Genomic DNA, 20,615 nt, shown 5'->3' on the forward strand with positions numbered 1-20,615 from the left:
TTTTTGCTAATCCAAGGACACAAAAATTTAAGCTGATGTTTTCTTCTAAGAATTTTAGAGTTTTAGCTCTTACATTTAGTCCTTACTTTAATTTTTATATACGGTGTCAGGAAGGAATCCAGCTTCATCCTTTTGCATGTGAATATCCAGTAAACTTGGCACCATTTGTTGAAGACTCTTCTTTCACTTACCGAATTGTCTTAGCATCCTTGTTGAGCATCAGTAAGCCGTAAATATGATAGCCTATTTCTGCACTTTCCCTACTAATCTACATGTCCGTCTTTATGTCAGTCTTACACAATTTTGCTTGCTCTAACTTTGTGTAAATGTTGAAATCAGATAGTATGAACTCCAAATGTTTTCTTTAAAAAAAAGATTGGGTTATTCTGAATCCCTTGAATTTCTATATAAATCTTAGTATAAGCTTGTCAATTTCTGCAAAAAAAAAAAAAAAAAGCTCAGATCTTAATAAGAATGATGTTGAAACTGTAAACTCATTTGAAGGGTACTGTGATCTTAATGGTATCACATCTCCCAATACATAAATATGCAATGTCTTTCCATTTATTTAGGCCTTCTTTAATTTCTTTCAAGATATTTTATAGTTTTCATGGTATTAATTTCATACTTCTCATTATTCATAAGTAGTTTATTTTTTTTGATGCTGTTGTAAATAACATTGTTTTTTAAAGTTTATTTTGGAGTTGTTCATTGAGTTGTTCAAAGAAATACACTTAATTTTTGTAAAATGATCTTTTATCCCATAACATTGCAAAACTCATTTATTAGTTCTAAAAGTTTTTTTAGATTTGGCCCAGATTGTTGCAATAGCGTTTAATTTTGTCTATAGTTTTGCTTCTGTCCAATCCATTGTTTAGAGCACATCCAGTAATCCTATAAAAATATGTGTCTGAACCTATAGTGCCCCCACTCAGAAGTCTTTAGTCACTCTCCATTGAACTGAGGATAAAGTCTAAAAATTTTCCAATATGATTCACAAGGTTTGGCTCCTGAACATAGTTTTCATATACTAATTTCTGCTTTGCAGGCTTATATCTTGCCATTGCATTTCTTGCACTCTATATACCAGCCATATTGATTTTATTTCAGGATGGCTGAATCCAACAGACAGCTGTGTGAATTTGTTTGGCCACTTATAATGTACACAATATAGAAGAACTATGTTTCTTCTCTGAATCACAGTTTCCTCAATGGTATGCAGGACGCGAATTGCCATTTTCTTGCGTTGTTAGAGAATCAAATGAGGTCCCACCTGAAAGCATCTAACACAGTTGTAGGCACAGCGCTGCATTTCAGTAACTGTGGCTTTCCTTCTCTTCCCTTCATCCTTCACCATATGAGAAAATAAGCATACCCTACTCTGAACAAGAGAATCACACCTCCTATTGTTGTGAGTAAAAAACAAACAACCCCCCCCCCAAAACCCACCATGTTTTCTTTTTCCTCCAAGGCTTGCAACATGTTGCTTCTTCTATGCAGAGCACGATTTTTTCTTCTGCTTCTTCACCTGCTATATCCTTTTTTATTTTCCAAGGCTCTGACAAATATGGTTTCTGTTAACCCTCAATTAGTCTTGAACAGGAAATCTAGTTTCTGTCACATCATAAATCTCCTACTAAAGATCTTATTCCTTCTATTTTTTCTTATTGTAATTGTCTGTTTTTCATGGAAAAATTTTAACTTCATTACTGTTTCACTTTCATAATTAAATTATTCAACAAATATTGTAGATACATGGGTACATAAGAAATTTGTTGCTTTCAGACTCAGAGTTTACAATCTAATATGTTGACAATTAATCAAAATAAATGATTGAAAACTTTAATAAAGCTATAAAGAAAACAAGTTACTAGAAGCGAAAACAAAACCTCTTTTTAGTTAGGCTCATTGTTATATCTCTAACAATGTGGCTGGTCCTGTCATACAGCAGGAGGGCTACATTTATTGATTGAATGTATGAAGCACAGAAAGCAGAAAAAAAAAAAAGAAAACTGAGGACACTAACAGGACATTATGAGAAACAAAAACACAGACACCTAAAGATAGGGGATGAGAAAAAGACTATTAGTGTATTTTTCATTTAGACTCTGAACTAAATAACAAAAATAGCTGTTACTTTAAAAATGGGAAAAAAGAGCATTCTAACTAAAGAAAGGAACATATGCAAAGTTGCTGATAGATGACAGATGGATACATAGGTAGACATCTAAATAATAAAGAAATATTCTCTGTGTTTATCAGCAATGAGTCACCAATGACTGATCAAGTATTTGGAGAAGGGCTTTGAAAACTATATAAGCAAAGTCAGACCTATAGAGGATGGCTTTAGGCTCCTACCTAATCCCCAGGTTAAGTCTAAAATAAGGTACATTAACTTGGGGCACCAGGGTGGCTCAGTCCATTAAACGTCTGACTCTTGATTTTGGCTCAGGTCACAGTCTCACAGTTCATGAGATTAAGCCTCTCATTGGGCTCTGTGCTGACAGCATGGAGCCTGCTTGGGATTCTCTCAGGCCCTCTCTCTCTCTGACCACCTTCTCAAAATAAATATATACACTTTAAAATAATGTATATTATGCTTATCTTGCTCTCCTTTGGCCCAGAGTCCAAAAGTGATTCCTAGTGTGTTATCGAACCCGTACCCACCCATTCCATTGGGGGACCAGATTCCATGACCTGAAACAGTTGTCACCTCATTTTTGCCCATTAGAGATCAACACCTAGAGTTTCCTACTAAAGTGACCCACTGACCAGATGATGCCTAATGCATGTTTTTTTTGGCTTCAGCCAAGTTCTAATTTACTGCACCCTTTGGATACATGGTACTAGCATCACTTGAGAGCAAGTTAGAAATGCAAAGTCCCAGACCTGAGTCAGTATCTGAACTTTCAGAGGGTTCCTCAGATGCTGTGTATGCACATTCAAGTTTGAGAAGCACTGCTCTACTAGTCCACTCCTCAAATTCCGCTTTTACTTGTTTTCATCATCCTAATTCTTCCCACAGGCAGATTTGTGCAAGTATTAGAGCGACTCATACTGAGCCTTTAGGAGTTTTGGCATTTCTGTGGATAATAATCTGTTTTTATTTTATTAAGGAAAACTGTCTGTTGCCATGGTTAGCGGCGGTGGGGTTAGGGGAAGGAATGAGTTCTACTATGTTGCTATAGCCAAAACAAAACAAAACAAAACAAAACAAAACAAAACAAAAACCACTTTTTTTTTTTAGAAAAAATTGAACAACCTGTGTTAATCTGGTTAGCAACGTGATCCATATCTACAGCAAATGAAGAAGGATTCTATTAAAACTAAAAGGAAGTAAAGACGGTATAAAGTTTGAGAAGGCTTCCTATAATAGAACCACTGTAAGTATGGTTTCAAGGCAATTGATCCAACCTAAGCTCACATGGGTTGCTTAGAAGGTTATCTTTCATTAAAGCAGAACTTTCAAATGTGTGTCCATTGTATTGGCATCATAATACACTTGCCATACATCTTTCTCTTAGAAATAAGCTATCTGATAGACTTGTGGAATACTAGATAACCTTTCCACTAACGTCGTCTTCTACACATTTTATTTTTTTTTTATTTTTATTTTTTTTAATTTTTTTTAACGTTTATTTTTGAGACAGAGAGAGAGAGAGAGAGAGAGAGCATGAATGGGGGAGGGGCAGAGAGAGAGGGAGACACAGAATCAGAAGCAGGCTCCAGGCTCTGAGCCATCAGCCCAGAGCCCGACGCGGGCCTCGAACCCACGGACCGCGAGATCGTGACCTGAGCTGAAGTCAGACGCTTAACCGACTGAGCCACCCAGGCGCCCCGATACATTTTAAATGCCAGAAGGAAAAACCATAGGTTTAGGTGTTTATAGCAGAGATTCAAACTATCAAGAACTGGTATGGTACTAGGACTCAACAATGTACCCCACCCTGTCCTCATCGATCAAAGTTGGAGCCCTTTGGGATTTAGGGGCAATTTTAAAAACGGAAAGGCCAGGTGAGTTACAGAGGCTTGATTCATTCCTCAACAACACCTTATCTATCAACACAATGAAACTCAAACACAACCCTGGTCCAAGGCGGAATAAAAGAGGACACTAAAGATTTTACAAGCCCCATTTTGGCAAGATATTCGTCAGCCCCTCCCAATTCCTTCTGTCTCACCTTATCACCACATACATAATAAAGATGGAAGAAGTGATGTTTTGGATATTTATCCTACTCAGGGGCTTTTTTCTTGTCTTTGATTTCCCTAATTTATACCACCAAAGAGTCATAGCCGTAATCCTCACCACCTTAGTCGATAAATCCAAAGTCCTAAGTTACACAGATGATATTATATATATCTGTTAGGGGAGGTATACATTCTTCACCTTCCCCAAATCACACCCTTGCTTATAGCATCCCAAACCTGATCACAGATACCTCCAAAAGGAAACAATGTATGTGGAAAATAGCCTTTATAATCATTACACTCAATCTCTATTAAAAACCTAAATATAATTTTTTGTCTTAAGTCCCTCAAGCTCAGCTTACAAATCTTGCTATTTTATTTATGAACCTCGTGATTTGGGAATTAAAATTAAAAATACTCTTTCACTTTTTTTCTTGATTAGCTTATAAATCTGACAGTTTCGTTCTCTAAACATTATCATATATAATTGGTTAAATTCCTTTAAATAATTTAAATATTAATCATAATTTTCCTAAGCAATTAAAACACTTACAATTTAAATCATGGTTTTCTAAGAAATTAAAAACGCCTTAGGAAGCAGAAAAAACATCTACATAAATTATAAAATGTTTACAAAAATGGTTAATACAATTATAATCAAATTGAATTGCTGTGGCTCATTTATTCATCATCTCTATCCTCAGTCATTTAATACTTATCAAGAGTGGAATTAACATATCAATTTTAACCAATGCTTATCAGTAGATAATTTAACACTTGGATACAGTTAGGGGCACCTGAGTGTCTCAGTCAGTTAAGATCTGACTTTGGCTCAGGTCATGATCTCGCAGTTCATGAGTTCAAGCCCCACATCAGGCTCTGTGCTGACAGCTCAGAGCCTGGAGCCTGCTTCGGATTCTTTGTCTCCCTCTCTCTCTGCCCCGCCCCTGTTCGTGCCCAATCTCTGTCTGTCTCTCTCAAAAATAAACAAACATTAGAAAGAAATTTTTTTTAAAAAAGACTAGGATACAATTACAAATTTGGGCTATAAATTGGAGGGCTGTAACTGGGACACAGAAACATGGGTACTTCCCAGAATAATTTGACTGGAACTGGTATATATGGGCCTGTATTATAATTGTTTTTTGCAAGTCCCTATTTTTCCCTTCAAAATGCACATCATATATCCCCTGGATGTTCTTAGGTTTTCATCTTACATAATTATTACTATGCCTTTGATGATAATTTTTACAACTTTATCCTTTTAACCTCTATCACAACTTTGACTTTTGAGGCTTTTATACTCCAAATCTGGGTTACAGCACTTTATAGCTGGTAGTGGCCACGCTTAGCTGCCTATCAACCACCCATTAAACCATCCTTTTTTCCTAACAGAATCTGATTTTGTTCAGGAATTCATTCCAGATAATCAGAAGAATCCACCCCCATCCTTTATTCAAATGTGTTTCCTAGTGAATCTAAGTCAATCAGAACAAAATAAACACCTGGAGACTCTTGTTGGTCACCTAGAAGCAAGTTCAGGGCTAAAGTTGTCCAGAGCAGACTGAGGAGAGGGAATCACAGAGAGGTTCTCCTCCTCCTACACTATGGATGTGAGTCTTCTTCCAATCACTTAGAATCATGAGACAACCAGCCTTTGCTCATGACCAAATGACATGGAAAGTCCAGGGGTCCTCAGCACCCTGGGTAGTGGAGAATACCCTACCTCTCGATGGTCTTTTAGGTGAGATGACATTTTAAAAAAAATTTTAAGTGCAATGGAAATTTCGAAAATTCTGCAGATTTTAACTTTAAATATTTAACAAAATTTGAAGGTAGTAGGCATACAGTTCAAGTTGCTTAGTATAAACCCTTTTCATGATAACTTAATTGAAAATTTATGGCTGCCTTCTCTTAAAAAAAACCCCTCATATTATTGGCCTATTTTGAGTAATTTTAGGGACTCATAGCTTTGAGGAATTGCTGTTTTCTTTATGACGCTTAAGATTCACCTATGGAAGCCACTTTAACTGACTCCTTCATCATTTTAATAACACCCACCACCTCCATCGCCTCTTTTTTTTTAAATTTAATTTAGTATTATTTTTTTAATATTGTTTCTCTCTGGTAATAACAGAAAGGTCCTGGATCATCCTAAAGCCGCTAAAGTCACAAGGAACTCTGTTTCCTTTCGGGTAAAGGACAGTATTGGAGACTAAAATCTGAGCACAAATAGGTTGTTCCACATGATTAATGACAGTTTGTGGAAAGGTGACAGTTTTGTAAGTCCATTTGGTAATAGAGCTAGGAAGTGTGTTTAAAGGTGATAAATTCATATTGATATTTCTGATACAACTCTGAAAAAAGCTAAATCCCTTCAAGAACTTCATACCAAAATAAAAATATTTACAACATGCCTACCTAGTTTTTGTTTTAAAACTCCTCACCCAAATTGTACATGGAGTCCTCTCATCTTTTAGAACCCTATCTGTGCCATGAGACATCAGTGAGCAGTCCATTTAATAACACCTTCTAGGGGCACCTGGGTGGCTCAGTACGTTGAGCATCCAACTCTTGATTTTGGCTCAGATCACGATCCCAGGGTTATGGGATCAAGCTCTACATCAGGCTCCACACTGAGCATGGAGCCTGCTGAGTCTCTCTCTCTCTCTCTCTCTCTCTCTCTCCCTCTGCCCCTCTCCCCTGCTTGTGCTCTCTTTCTCTCTCTAAAATTAAAAACTAAAAGAATACATTCTAAATTATCTGGAGTCAAAAGTAAATCTAGAAAGTTCATGTTACAGAAAGGGGCCTTTTAGCTTTAGAAAATATCAAAGAGTGAGCGAAAAATGGTATTTTCAAGCCTTTGGGCTCTCTGAGTTCATTCCAGTTTTCTACCTGTGTACGAATATAAAGATCTTCTTATGATTAACATGAGGGCTCTGTACCCATAATTCTCATCTTAACTAATATTTAGTCATACCATATGTATAAACCCTGAAATTTAAGGGGTTCATAAATGATAAACTGCAGGCCCCTCTTGCATGTGGAATTTCCAATGCAGCAGTTACACATCCTGACCGAAATATATACAACATTTATAATGTTCCATAAAAAGCACCAGGCAGTAAGGCTGTGTCTTTATATGCCAGACAGATTTTAAAAGTAGCTTATACTGCACTCATGCAATAAGCAAACTTGCAAACAGATCATCTAAAATGTGCTTTATATTTAAAGGAAGGAAAGCGAAGATCAGAATACTGGAAATGTGCCCTCTGTAGTATCTGCTGGATACACCAGCACCCTGCCTCCCGCATGATTTCTAAAAGGCAAGATATATATATAACTCTGCACAAAGAATGGATAATTTCAGATACTAAAGCTTTCAAACTTCATTCAAAATTATTAGAAAACAGCAGTTTTGGGAAGCCCAGGTGGCTCAGTCATTTAAGCATCCGACTGTTGATTTCGGCTCAGGTCACGATCTCACAGTTTGTGGGATGGAGCCCAGCGTGGAGCCTGCTTGGGATTCTCTCCCTCCCTCCCCATCTCTCTCTGTCCCTCCTCCACTTGTGCACACTCTGTCTCTCAAAATAAATAAACTTTAAAAAAAAGCCATAGTTTTACACTACACTGTATGGTATGATTATTTACATGTCAAACAAAGGATTTTCATCAATTCTGAAAGCATAAGATTCTAGAATACTTAAGACCAAATATGTAAAGTGGATATTGCTCCATATTGTGTTTAACACAACTTCCTGTTTTCTCAAACAGGATCTTTACCAAAGTGACTGAACACATTGTGCATTCTCAAATGTGTCCGCAATCAAAATGATTTTTGTAGCTGGGGGTTTTCAAGTGAATATAGGCAGAACTTTTTCACGAGAAAAAATTCACTTATCACAGCAAGGGGGAGTATAAATAGAGAGGGAACAAATATTTCACGCCAGGAACAAAAAAATCAGAGTACAAAGCATTTTACCATTAGAACAGCTCAACCGAAGGAAAATGTCAATAGATTTCTTAAATTACTCTCAAAAGAATTGACAACTTCAGTTAGACACAATACCCAGCACAATTCCATCTGGATCCGGCCCTTGCACTAATTACTTGAACTCTAATGGCATCTGTGATGCTTGAAAGAAAAACAACAACAACAAACAAAAAAAAAAAAACTAGGGACTACTTTGAGCCTCTATTCTAAGAAGGTACCGTGGAATCAGTTACACGTGGAAATTCACTAGCACATGTCCCAAGAACTCTCTCCGCCTTGAATGCAGTATCTTTCAAGGCTTTGTAAGGGAGGCTTTATGAAGGCCACAGGAGAATAATGTCCTAGAGCAGCACAAATAGTTTAACAGCCTTAGAACTAGTCATATCTGGGTTCAGATCCTTACTCTGTTAACACTTACTAGCTGTATGTGTTTGATAAGAGATTTGAGTCTCTGGAACTCATTTTCTATGACTAAGGAAGCATGATAATAGGGCTTGTAGCATGGTCAGAGGAAATAAAAGATATACTGTGCAGAAGCAAATGGCAGAGTACTTGAAGAATGAAGGCTATTTATAAAACCAATATAAGGTATCTGTCCAAAAATGACAGAAGAAATTGGCTGTTTTTTAAGGGAACATTTTTCATACTGCCTTAGCCATACTGTATGGAGCGCATTTAGAAATTGTTAAATGAAATTATTCTCTTCAAGTTATACCCGATTCAGACATTGAAAAGAATAGCAAGGAGTAGTACACAGGTGTGTTTTTGCCATAATTGATGGAAGTCATCTAAAATAACAGTCAAAGGTTCATCCTTTTCTCCGTACTGAAAATAAAAATGACATATTCCCAGATGCTAAATATCTGTATTAGTTAACTACCGCTGCATAACAAATAACCACAAACTTAGTGGCTTAAAACAACACTATTATCTCAGCTTCTGTAGCTCAGAAATACAAGTAAGGTTATTTTGGATCTCTACAACACTATTTAAAATACACATGCAGGATATGGCAAAACGTAAGCTTCATAAATGTCAGTGTCATTGTATGTCCTTTTACAAAGTGGAGAAACCAAAAGGGAGAGTGAGGCTGTGCACTTAGTCTCAGCTAACATTGGGCCCAAGATACCAAGAGAATTACCCATTATGGACGACCACGGGACCTGCTACCTTGGCTACCAGCCTAACGCTCACTGCTTTATCCTCTGGAGAGTGGACATACCCCATCACCGATAAGATAGACTGCCTTAGGGCTAGTGGTAGTTCCCACATAGCAACATTTCAGTTCAGACAAAAGCTGCCTGGCAGTATGCATACTTATGCTTACAAAAGTATACTAGAGCTAAAAGCAAACAACTGACTTTTAGGAAATAACCTTCTCTAAGAATGTTGTTTTCTTCCTCACTCTTTGTGTCATGTATATTAACCTCAGACTTTATTGTGGAAGGATTTTGTGCAACTTTGTCTTTAATTTTTTTAAGTATTTATTTTTGAGAGAGAGAGAGAGAGAGAGACAGACAGACAGACAGACACAGAGTGTGAGTGGGGATGTGGCAGAGAGGAAGGGAAACAGAATCTGAAGCAGGCTCCAGGCTCTGAGCTGTCAGCACACAGCCCAATGCAGGGCTCAAACTCAGGAACCGGGAGATCATGACCTGAGCTGAAGTTGGACACTTAATCGACTGAACCACCCAGGAGTCCCAGGATTTTGTGCAAGTTACCCATACACATCCTCCTTTGGTGGAGGGAAAGAAAAATTGGACTCAAATACTTCACTAAAGAAATCATAGTTAATACAGTTTGACATATATATATATATATATATATATATATATATATATATATATATATTTTATATATATAATTTTGGTATTTATAAAATGGATAGATGTCCAAAATCACATAAATTATACAAAGTTCTCATGTACAGGTTAACTTGATTTGTGGTAATAGTGCAGATCGAAGAATGCCATCTTTTTTAAAGAACCACCCTTCAAAAGCTTTCCTAGACAAGCTGCAATTCACCTTGATTTTTACTTTATTTCTCTATGTCTTCACCATTAAGTTAGTTGACTTTTTCTCCTGTGAACTTTTTCTCCTGTCATTTAATTTAAAAAGATTGAATGATGTAAGCCTTTTCCTTGAGAGAATGTCTTTTTCATTAGATGTAATCTCTATCTTTTTGTGGCCCATTACTGCCTAATCCAGTCCTCAACACCTAAAGAGCACTACATTGATTTTGCTGACTAATTGACTGTAAGCGTTTGAACTACTGTACCAGATTTCCTCATCCATAAATTATTTGATTGTAAAGTTGACCAATTCATAAGCTGCATCAAGTTGAGTAGAATACCAGAACCTCATCTAGAAAATTACTGTTCAAATTTATGTAGCTTCCAAAATGCCCAATTAATTCTCAAGATGTAATTTATTCCCGGGAATAATCTATTTTATTAAATTTATCTTCCTTCAAATTAAAAGATTATTTTAAAATAAAGGATGTTGCATACTCAATATCTCTTCATTCTCCAGATGAGAAACCTCAAATGTGACTGTAATTAGCTTAATCTTTTTCTACAGTGTTTTATAGTTTTTTAAATACTTCCGCACTTGCTCTACATACAAGTTCTGTGAGGCAACCAGACCCAGAATTTTCTCCTTAACTGAAAGTGTAAAAATATGGTGGCTTAGAGGGATTTTTCTAAGGTCACATCACTAATCAGAAACAGCACTGGCACCTGTTCCAAAACCCTTTCCAATATCCCACTATGCTTTTTCCATCATTTTTCAAAAATTGTATATACTCCACATGAGCGTGCACACCCATACACAGTTTAGTTATAGGCTAATGGAATGCCATTATTTTAAAACTCTCTTTTTATCGTAAGAAAAAACACCTGCCTCTACTGTACACATTTCTCCTACTTCAGCGGCAACTTTCCCAAGGTAAATATGCACTTGATGATGCCCAACTGAACAGAGTGATGGAGAGAGAGGAACTCTTCTGTCAGTTTTAAGGACACCCTTCATTACCTCTTTTCTCCACTCCATTACATACACCTTAGGGCTTGAGAAAACAAATCAGCCAGCATGTTCGTAAATGAGCAAAAGAGGGAAGCAGTCATTGTCCTCCAGAACTGTCAGGGTGAAAAGTTAGGCAGATAAGGATAGTGAAGCAAAGTCCTGCCTCGATCCAGGCTCATATTCTCTTTGCGTTCACAACGACCATAAAGAGAAATGAACAGAGGCAGTTCAGCAGACCTTCTTTTGAATTTGCCTCTTGCAATCCTGCCAGACCAACACCTTCCAATAAAATGAAGAGTAAGTGTCAAAACAAATGTGACAATTACATTCAAAGGCCAGAGGGGAGGGACCGTCAAGCAGCCGCTCTGCCTAACAAGTGGACTTGTGACATCACTGAATCAGATTCTCTTTTTGTGTTGCTTTTGTTTTAAAATGTCAACAAAAATTGAAGGAAAAAATACATTAAAAAAAAAAAGACTTCCAGCTAATTCATCAGAACTTTCCTGACGAGGTCCTAGAAACAAATGAAGCAATTCATTAAACAACCTGGCAAAGAATTAGGAGGGTTAGGTTTGTGATAAAAAGCTATTAAGGGCCCCAAATGATAAAGTTGCATTCTTTAGAATGATTTTGTACAGTTTCCTTGAGGAAAACTTATTTTTAACGTAATTTGACTGAGTGAGGCACCTGACCTCTCTGGATCCCAGTTTCTGCATTCCTTTGAACTTCAGTGAATTTCCATCAGAATTAAGTAAGTGAAGATATGTGAAAGCATTTTATAAATGCCCTTGCCTAACCATTCACTCTAACTGCATCCTCAAGACAAGAGTGCAAATGTACTGGGTATATAGTCATATGATCCAGGCCCATCATATTCTTCCTTAATAGAATATTTATGATGTGACAATGCCATCTTTGGCTTTTCTGGTTTCAAGATTTTGGTGTAGCTTGCATTTTTTTCAAAAAGTTTTTAAGAGTAGGGGCCCCTGGGTGGCTCAGTCGATTAAGAATCTGACTTGGGCTCAAGTGATGATCTCACTGTCCATGGGTTTGAGTGGTGACAGCTCAGAGCCAGGAGCTTGCTTCAGATTCTGTGTCTTCCTCTCTCTTTGCCCCTGTCCTATTTGAATTCTCCCTCTATCTCTCTCTCAAAATAAAATGTTAAAAAAAAAAGAAACTACTACCTGTCCCTGTCCAGCTTGTGTTCTCTCTCAAAAACAAATAAATGTTTTTTACATTTTTAAAAAAATTTTCAAGGGTAGAACATCTTGACTCAGTCAAATGTGAGGCTCAGAAGAGCCTGTCATCCAACTATGTGGAGTTAAGGACAATGACAGCCAGACGTCTATGGATACATTAGACAGGGCTCTGTAACCAATTCAGGAATATTTAAACCTCCATCAATACACAATGATTTATGTGGGGCCCACAAGTCCTATGGGAAAGATCCTGAACTTTGCCCACAATTTAGATTCAGACCTATACAAACAGATTGACTGGGGCTTTGGGAGTTTTAATTACCAAAGGCAACCACTGAGAGGAGCAAAGGGGTCTTGAAAAAGAAAATCTCTGTGGGTGTAGAAGAAATCTGACAGAACACATTACAGTGAGTTGGGTTTCTGAGGGGACTGATTCCAAGAACAGTGCAAGGGTACATGCAACCAGGCCTGAGAACAGCTTTTGCTACCAAATCCCTGTGCTCCCTGGGAAAGTAGAAACAATGGGAGAAATGAAAAGCTGTATCCCCAAGAGTGCAAGCAGTGGTGCTAGGGGACTACCCTCTCATGGAACTTGACACAAGTAAAGATTTTTTTATTGTTTTTTTTCTTGCTGGCTAGGAAAAGGGGTAAGCACCTATGTTTCATACACAGATTCTCTCCTATGAATCTCTGATGTGACAGCTCAAGTTTACATAAGCAGCTCAGATAAGACCCACAAGAGCATAAAATCCAGGGGGTACCCCCTCACGAAACCCACGTATTTATGCCCTATTCCTAGAAGTATCTGTCATCCTACAAGCCTGATAGAGGAAAAGGGGAAGTGAAGGAGAAGTTTCTGGGTGGGCCTCCCACCCACACCCAACATCATCTTGGATAAGATACCTACAGACTGGTATAACAAGTTAAATGTAAGGGGATAAGATTCAGCATTCAGAAAATAGTGTGGAAGTCACCAGGCTTTGGGCAACACCCTGTGAATCTTTTCAATAAATTTTGTAATGAATTTTTTAACGAAACCCAGTATGTAGCTCATCCAACTGGTTTCCTACTTGGTTTTATGAACATGGTGGTAGAATAGCAGATGCCTTTAAAAAATTTCCACAGAATCTGCCTCATGCTAAGAGACTGAGCTCTCCAGGTGGACAAAATGTGACCCATAGCTTTCAGAAGACAAGAGGTAGAATAAATACTAAGGAGTAACAAGGGGAAGTTCAGACTCCAAATTCTCCAAGGTCACCCCACAGGTCAAAGGGACACAAGCAACAGTTGGGTAGAGAACTGGAGATGAAGGAGCTGACTGGCAAGGGGTAAGCAGCGATCCACAGTTAGCCCAACAGTGAGTGGTAAAGAAAAGCTTCAAAGGAACCTGTAATGGCCCCAATCCAGCAAAGATCAAGAGTTGAAAGACAGAGAACACAGTCATTTCTGTCCATATTCCTTATAGGGCCTATTAACCCTGTAGAAATAATACAGGGGAAAATATTGGGGAATACAGAAATACAAAAATAATACTGGGGAGCCCCCAAATATATAAAACAATTACTCACAAACATAAGCAAACTTATTGATAAGAATGTGGTAATTGCAGGGGACTTTAACACTCCACTTACAGAAATGGATAGATCATCTAGACACACGGTCAACAAAGAAACAAGGGCCCTGAATGATACATTGGATCAGATGGACTTGACAGATATATTTAGAACTCTGCATCCCAAAGCAACAGAATATACTTTCTTCTCGAGTGCACATGGAACATTCTCCAAGATAGATCACACACTGGGTCACAAAACAGCCCTTCATAAGTATACAAGAATTGAGATCATACCATGCATACTTTCAGACCACAATGCTATGAAGCTTGAAATCAACCACAGGAAAAAGTCTGGAAAACCTCCAAAAGCATGGAGGTTAAAGAACACCCTACTAAAGAATGAGTGGGTCAACCAGGCAATTAGAGAAGAAATTAAAAAATATATGGAAACAAATGAAAATACAACAATCCAAACGCTTTAGGATGCAGCGAAGGCAGTCCTGAGAGGAAAATACATTGCATTCCAGGTCTATCTCAAGAAACAAGAAAAATCCCAAATACAAAATCTAACAGCACACCTAAAGGAAACAGAAGCAGAACAGCAAAGGCAGCCTAAACCCAGCAGAAGAAGAGAAATAATAAAGATCAGAGCAGAAATAAACAATATAGAATCTAAAAAAACGGTAGAGCAGATCAACGAAACCAAGAGTTGGTTTTTTGAAAAAATAAACAAAATTGATAAACCTCTAGTCATGCTTCTCAAAAAGAAAAGGGAGATGACCCAAAGAGATAAAATCATGAATGAAAATGGAATTATTACAACCAATCCCTGAGAGATGCAAACAATTATCAGGGAATACTATGAAACATTATATGCCAACAAACTGGACAGCCCGGAAGAAATGGACAAATTCCTAAACACCCACACTCTTCCAAAACTCAATCAGGAGGAAAAGAAAGCTTGAACGGACCCATAACGAGCGAAGAAATTGAATCAGTTATCAAAAATCTCCCAACAAATAAGAGTCCAGGACCAGATGGCTTCCCAGGGGAGTTCTACCAGACGTTTAAAGCAGAGATAATACCTATCCTTCTCAAGCTATTCCAAGAAATAGAAAGGGAAGGAAAACTTCCAGGCTCATTCTATGAAGCCAGTATTACTTTGATTCCTAAACCAGACAAAGACCCCTTAAAAAAAGAGAACTACAGGCCAATATCCCTGATGAATATGGATGCAACAATTCTCAGTAAGATACTAGCAAATCGAATTCAACAGCATATAAAAAGAATTATTCACCATGATCAAGTGGGATTCATTCCTGGGATGCAGGGCTGGTTCAACATTCGCAAATCAAACAATGTGATACATCACATTAATAAAAGAAAAGATAAGAACCATATGATCCTCTCAATCGATGCAGAAAAGGCATTTGACAAAATTCAGCAACCTTCCTTAATAAAAACCCTCGAGAAAGTCGGGATAGAAGGAACATACTTAAAGATCATAAAAGCCATTTATGAAAAGCCCACAGCTAACATCATCCTCAATTAGGAAATACTGAGAGCTTTTTCCCTGAGATTAGGAACACGACAGGGATGTCCATCTCACCGCTGTTGTTTAACACAGTGTTGGAAGTTCTAGCATCAGCAATCAGACAACAAAAGGAAATCAAAGGCATCAAAATTGGCAAAGATGAAGTCAAGCCTTCGCTTTTTGCAGATGACATGATATTATACATGGAAAATCCGATAGACTCCACCAAAAGTCTGCTAGAACTGATACATGAATTCAGCAAAGTTGCAGGATACAAAAATCAATGTACAGAAATCAGTTGCATTCTTATACACTAACGATGAAGCAACAGAAAGACAAATAAAGAAACTGATCCCATTCACAATTGCACCAAGAAGCATAAAATACCTAGGAATAAATCTAACCAAAGATATAAAAGATCTGTATGCTGAAAACTATAGAAAGCTTACGAAGGAAATTGAAGAAGATAGAAAGAAATGGAAAAAGATTCCGTGCTCATGGGTTGGAAGAATATTGTCAAAATGTCAATACTACCCAAAGCTATCTACACATTCAATGCAGTCCCAATCAAAATTGCGCCAGCATTCTTCTCGAAGCTAGAACAAGCAATCCTAAAATTCATATGGAACCACAAAAGGCCCCGAATAGCCAAAGTAATTTTGAAGAAGAAGACCAAAGCAGGAGGCATCACAATCCCAGACTTTAGTCTCTACTACAAAGCTGTCATCATCAAGACAGCATGGTATTGGCACAAAACAGACACATAGACCAATGGAATAGAATAGAAACCCCAGAACTAGACCCACAAACATATGGCCAACTAATCTTTGACAAAGCAGGAAAGAACATCCGATGGAAAAAAGTCTCTTTAACAAATGGTGCTGAGAGAACTGGACAGCAACATGCAGAAGGTTGAAACTAGACCACTTTCTCACACCATTCACAAAAATAAACTCAAAATGGATAAAGGACCTGAATGTGAGACAGGAAACCATCAAAACCCTAGAGGAGAAAGCAGGAAAAGACCTCTCTGACCTCAGCCGCAGCAATTTCTTACTTGGACACATCCCCAAAGGCAAGGGAATTAAAAGCAAAAATGAACTAATGGGACCTCATGAAGATAAAAAGCTTCTGCACAGCAAAGGAAACTATCAACAAACTAAAAGGCAACCAACAGAATGGGAAAAGATATGTGCACATGACATATCGGACAAAGGGCTAGTATCCAAAATATATAAAGAGCTCACCAAACCCCACACCTGAAAAAGAAATAACCCAGTGAAGAAATGGGTAGAAAACGTGAGTAGACACTTCTCTAAAGAAGACATCCAGATGGCCAACAGGCACATGAGAAGATGCTCAATGTCGCTCCTCATCAGGGAAATACAAATCAAAACCACACTTAGATATCACCTCATGCCAGTCAGAGTGGCCAAAATGAACAAATCAGGAGACTATAGATGCTGGCGAGGATGTGGAGAAATGGGAACCCTCTTGCACTGTTGGTGGGAATGCCAACTGGTGCAGCCGCTCTGGAAAACAGTGTGGAGGTTCCTCAAAAAATTAAAAATAGATCTACCGTATGACCCAGCAATAGCACTACTAGGAATTTACCCAAGGGATACAGGAGTACTGATGCATAGGGGCACTTGTACCCCAATGTTTATAGCAGCACTCTCAACAATAGCCAAATTATGGAAAGAGCCTGAATGTCCATCAACTGATGAATGGATAAAAAAATTGTGGTTTATATACACAATGGAGTACTATGTGGCAATGAGAAAGAATGAAATATGGCCCTTTGTAGCAACATGGATGGAACTGGAGAGTGTGATGCTAAGTGAAATAAGCCATACAGAGAAAGACAGATACCATATGTGTTCACTCTTATGTGGATCCTGAGAAACTTAACAGAAACCCACGGGAGAGGGGAAGGAAAAAAAAAAAAAAAAGAGGTGAGAGTGGGAGAGAGCCAAAGCATAAGAGACTCTTAAAAACTGAGAACAAACTGAGGGTTGATGGGGGATGGGGTGGGGGAGGGTGGGTGATGGGTATTGAGGAGGGCACTTTTTGGGATGAGCACTGGGTGTTGTATGGAAACCAATTTGACAATAAATTTCATATATTGGAAAAAAAGAAAAAAAAGAAAAATTTAAAAAAGCTTAATTTTTGAATTAAAAAAAAAAAGAAATAATACCCTGGCCTAAGAAGGCCAATATGGTAGCCACTAGCCTCATACGGATCTCTAAATTTAAATCTAAATTGCTTAAATTTAAATAAAATTAAAAGTTCAATTCCTCAGTCACACTAACCACATATCAATTGCTCAATAATCTCATGTGGCAAGTGGCTACCATACGGAATAGTACAGATATGGAACAGTGTCTTCATCACAAAAAATTCTATTGACAAGCTCTGATCTGGAAGTGACCTTACCTATGAGCAAGAAACCACTACCTAGGGGCGCCTGGGTGGCTCAGTTGGTTGAGCGTCTGACTTTGGCTCAGGTCATGATTTCACGGTTCATGAGTTCAAGCCCTGAGTCAGGCTCTCTGCTCACAGCTCAGAGCCTGGAGCCTGCTTTGGATTCTGTGTCTTTCTCTCTCTCTCTTTCTCTCTCCACCCCTCCCCTGCTTGTTCGCTCATTCATTCTGTCTCTCTCTCTCTCAATAAAACATGCAAAAAAAAAAAAAAAAAAGAAGAAGAAGAAGAAGAAACTACTATCTAGAGGAGACTTGAGTTAAGCATGTAGGAATTTTAAAGGATACCTAGATTTGACTTTGTGCTAAATAATTATTGAATAAATCAAAGAAAAAAGCATTAAAAATACTAGAATTCCCACCATTCAAACAAATGATAATAGAACTGCGAGGCATTGAAATATTACTGAGGTGATCTTTAAAGTACAAACCTGGAGTACTCCAACTAGATCTGTAATGATCCGGAGATGCTCTAGTAATAATGATAATGACAGAGTAAAACTATTTGTGCACACACAGTTGCATTTCCGTAGCTAGAATTAGATGCCATTACACTTGGGTATTTTTAAGAAACGGTTTGTACATATAACTTTTTTTATTGTGTATGACTACCTACTACAATCAGCATTATGTTTTGGAATGGAAAAAATAAAACAAATTCCAAAACAGACTTCAAGAGCAACTTGGCAATAGCTTTCAGTTCCTCCAACCCTTATTCCTAAAATAGGGTGAGTGAAAAATAAACATGCATTAATGCTGGCAAGACAAAGTTTTAGAATTCACTTACCTTCAATGTCGGTAAATATTTTTACAGGTGTGAAATGTTTCTAACTTTCAAATTAGATAAATATCATCAGTGTTCTAGGTTAGTAAACAACATTTTGTTTTAAAAGCACTTTCCACAAGAAAAGTATTGTCAAACCTTAAAATTGCTTCATGGAAGTGTATTCATTGGCTTCATTACATGTCAAAGGGCATTTTAGGAAAAATTCCTTTTAAGCAACAAATCAATTCAAATAAATAATATTCAAGCAAACTTTAGATGTGTTCCTAAAACTGATGTCTGGTCTAATTAAAACATGGAGGTATAAGCTAAAAAAGATATATATATATTTTCCATTTTCCTTTCCTTTGGAATGACTGCATCCCACATTTCTATACAAAAGCAGTGGCTATTGAAGTTTTAAGATATTAAGAATTTCTATGGCTCATCCAAACTAGCAGAAGGACATCTCATTTATGTATACAGAAATGGAGTCCACATTCTGACCCAAGGACAGATAAATAATTAAAACTAGATGCAAAGTGTGGAACTATATTTTTTATCAGGTCCTCCATACCCACCCCAATGAATTCAATAAATTTACTTAACACAATACAAATCCTGTGTATGCATGATCTAACCTAAGATGTACAACAAAGCATTCATTATTCATAAATGCATTTGGTTAAAATGATGCTAATGAAGCAACATAAAGGAGTTTCTCTATGTGGAAATTAGATTTACATAAAGGACTATCTGTCCTATAAATGTAAAGTAAAGCTGTGTCCTGGCTTCTCTTCCCCCATATACAAAGCACTGATTGCAGTGTCACTGAAATGAATTAATCCATCTACTTCATTTAAAAATATGAATTAAGTACCTATTATTTGCTATGGCAAAACAACAACAACAACAACAAAAACCCAAAAAACCACAACACAGTTCAGGAGACAGAATTTAAAATGCTGGGGGTAGATGAGATCAGCAATTTTTTTTTAATGTTTATGTATTCATTTTGAGACAGAGACAGACAGACAGAAAGACAGAGACTGAGCAGGGGAGGGGCAGAGAGAGAAAGAGAAAGAAAGAATCCCAAGCAGGCTCCGCACTGTCAGCATGAGCCCGACTTGGGGCTTAAACCAAGAGTTGGACACTTAACCAAGCGAGCCACACAGGCGCCCTGAGGTCAGCAATTTTAAATAGGGTGGCCAAGGCAGATCTTCTTTGGAAGGTAGACATTTCAGCAAAGATTCAAATATCATGAGTGAGTGCAGCAGTAGTGGAAATATTTTGCGGGAAGAACATCCTAGAAGAAGGAAAAGCCAGTACAAAAGCTTCAAAGATGGTGCCATGCCTAGTATGTTAAAGAAGAGCAAGGAAACTGGTGTGGCTGGTGCCAACTGAGTGTGACGAAGAGGTTTTAGAAGCAGCCAGAGGGGTAACAACACGGACAACCACGTAAAGCCTTGAAAGTCATCGTAAGCAACTTTTGCTTTTACTTAGGCTGAAATGGAAAGCTACTGCAAGTTTAAGTAGAGAGAACATTACTGGACATGACTTTAAAAGAATCACTCGGGCTTCTTGGTAGAAAATAGACTGTGAAGGGGCAGGGATAAAGCAGACCGCCCAGCTCATATGCTATTGGCATAATCCAGGGATGCATGGTGATGGCTGGGACTCCTATGGTAACAGAAGATGTGATGCAAAGTGATCAGGTTATCCATCTACTTGGAAGATAGAGCTAACAGAATTTTCTGATGTCCAGTATTAACAATGTCTCGCTGTAACCTATTAAACTCTTAGAAAAAATATATATACATATATTTTTGATAGATATACTCATATCACATCCTAATTCTAACATTTAGAAGAGAC

The sequence above is a fragment of the Panthera tigris genome, chromosome C2 (assembly GCF_018350195.1).
Source record: "Panthera tigris isolate Pti1 chromosome C2, P.tigris_Pti1_mat1.1, whole genome shotgun sequence".
Lineage (NCBI taxonomy): Eukaryota > Metazoa > Chordata > Mammalia > Carnivora > Felidae > Panthera > Panthera tigris.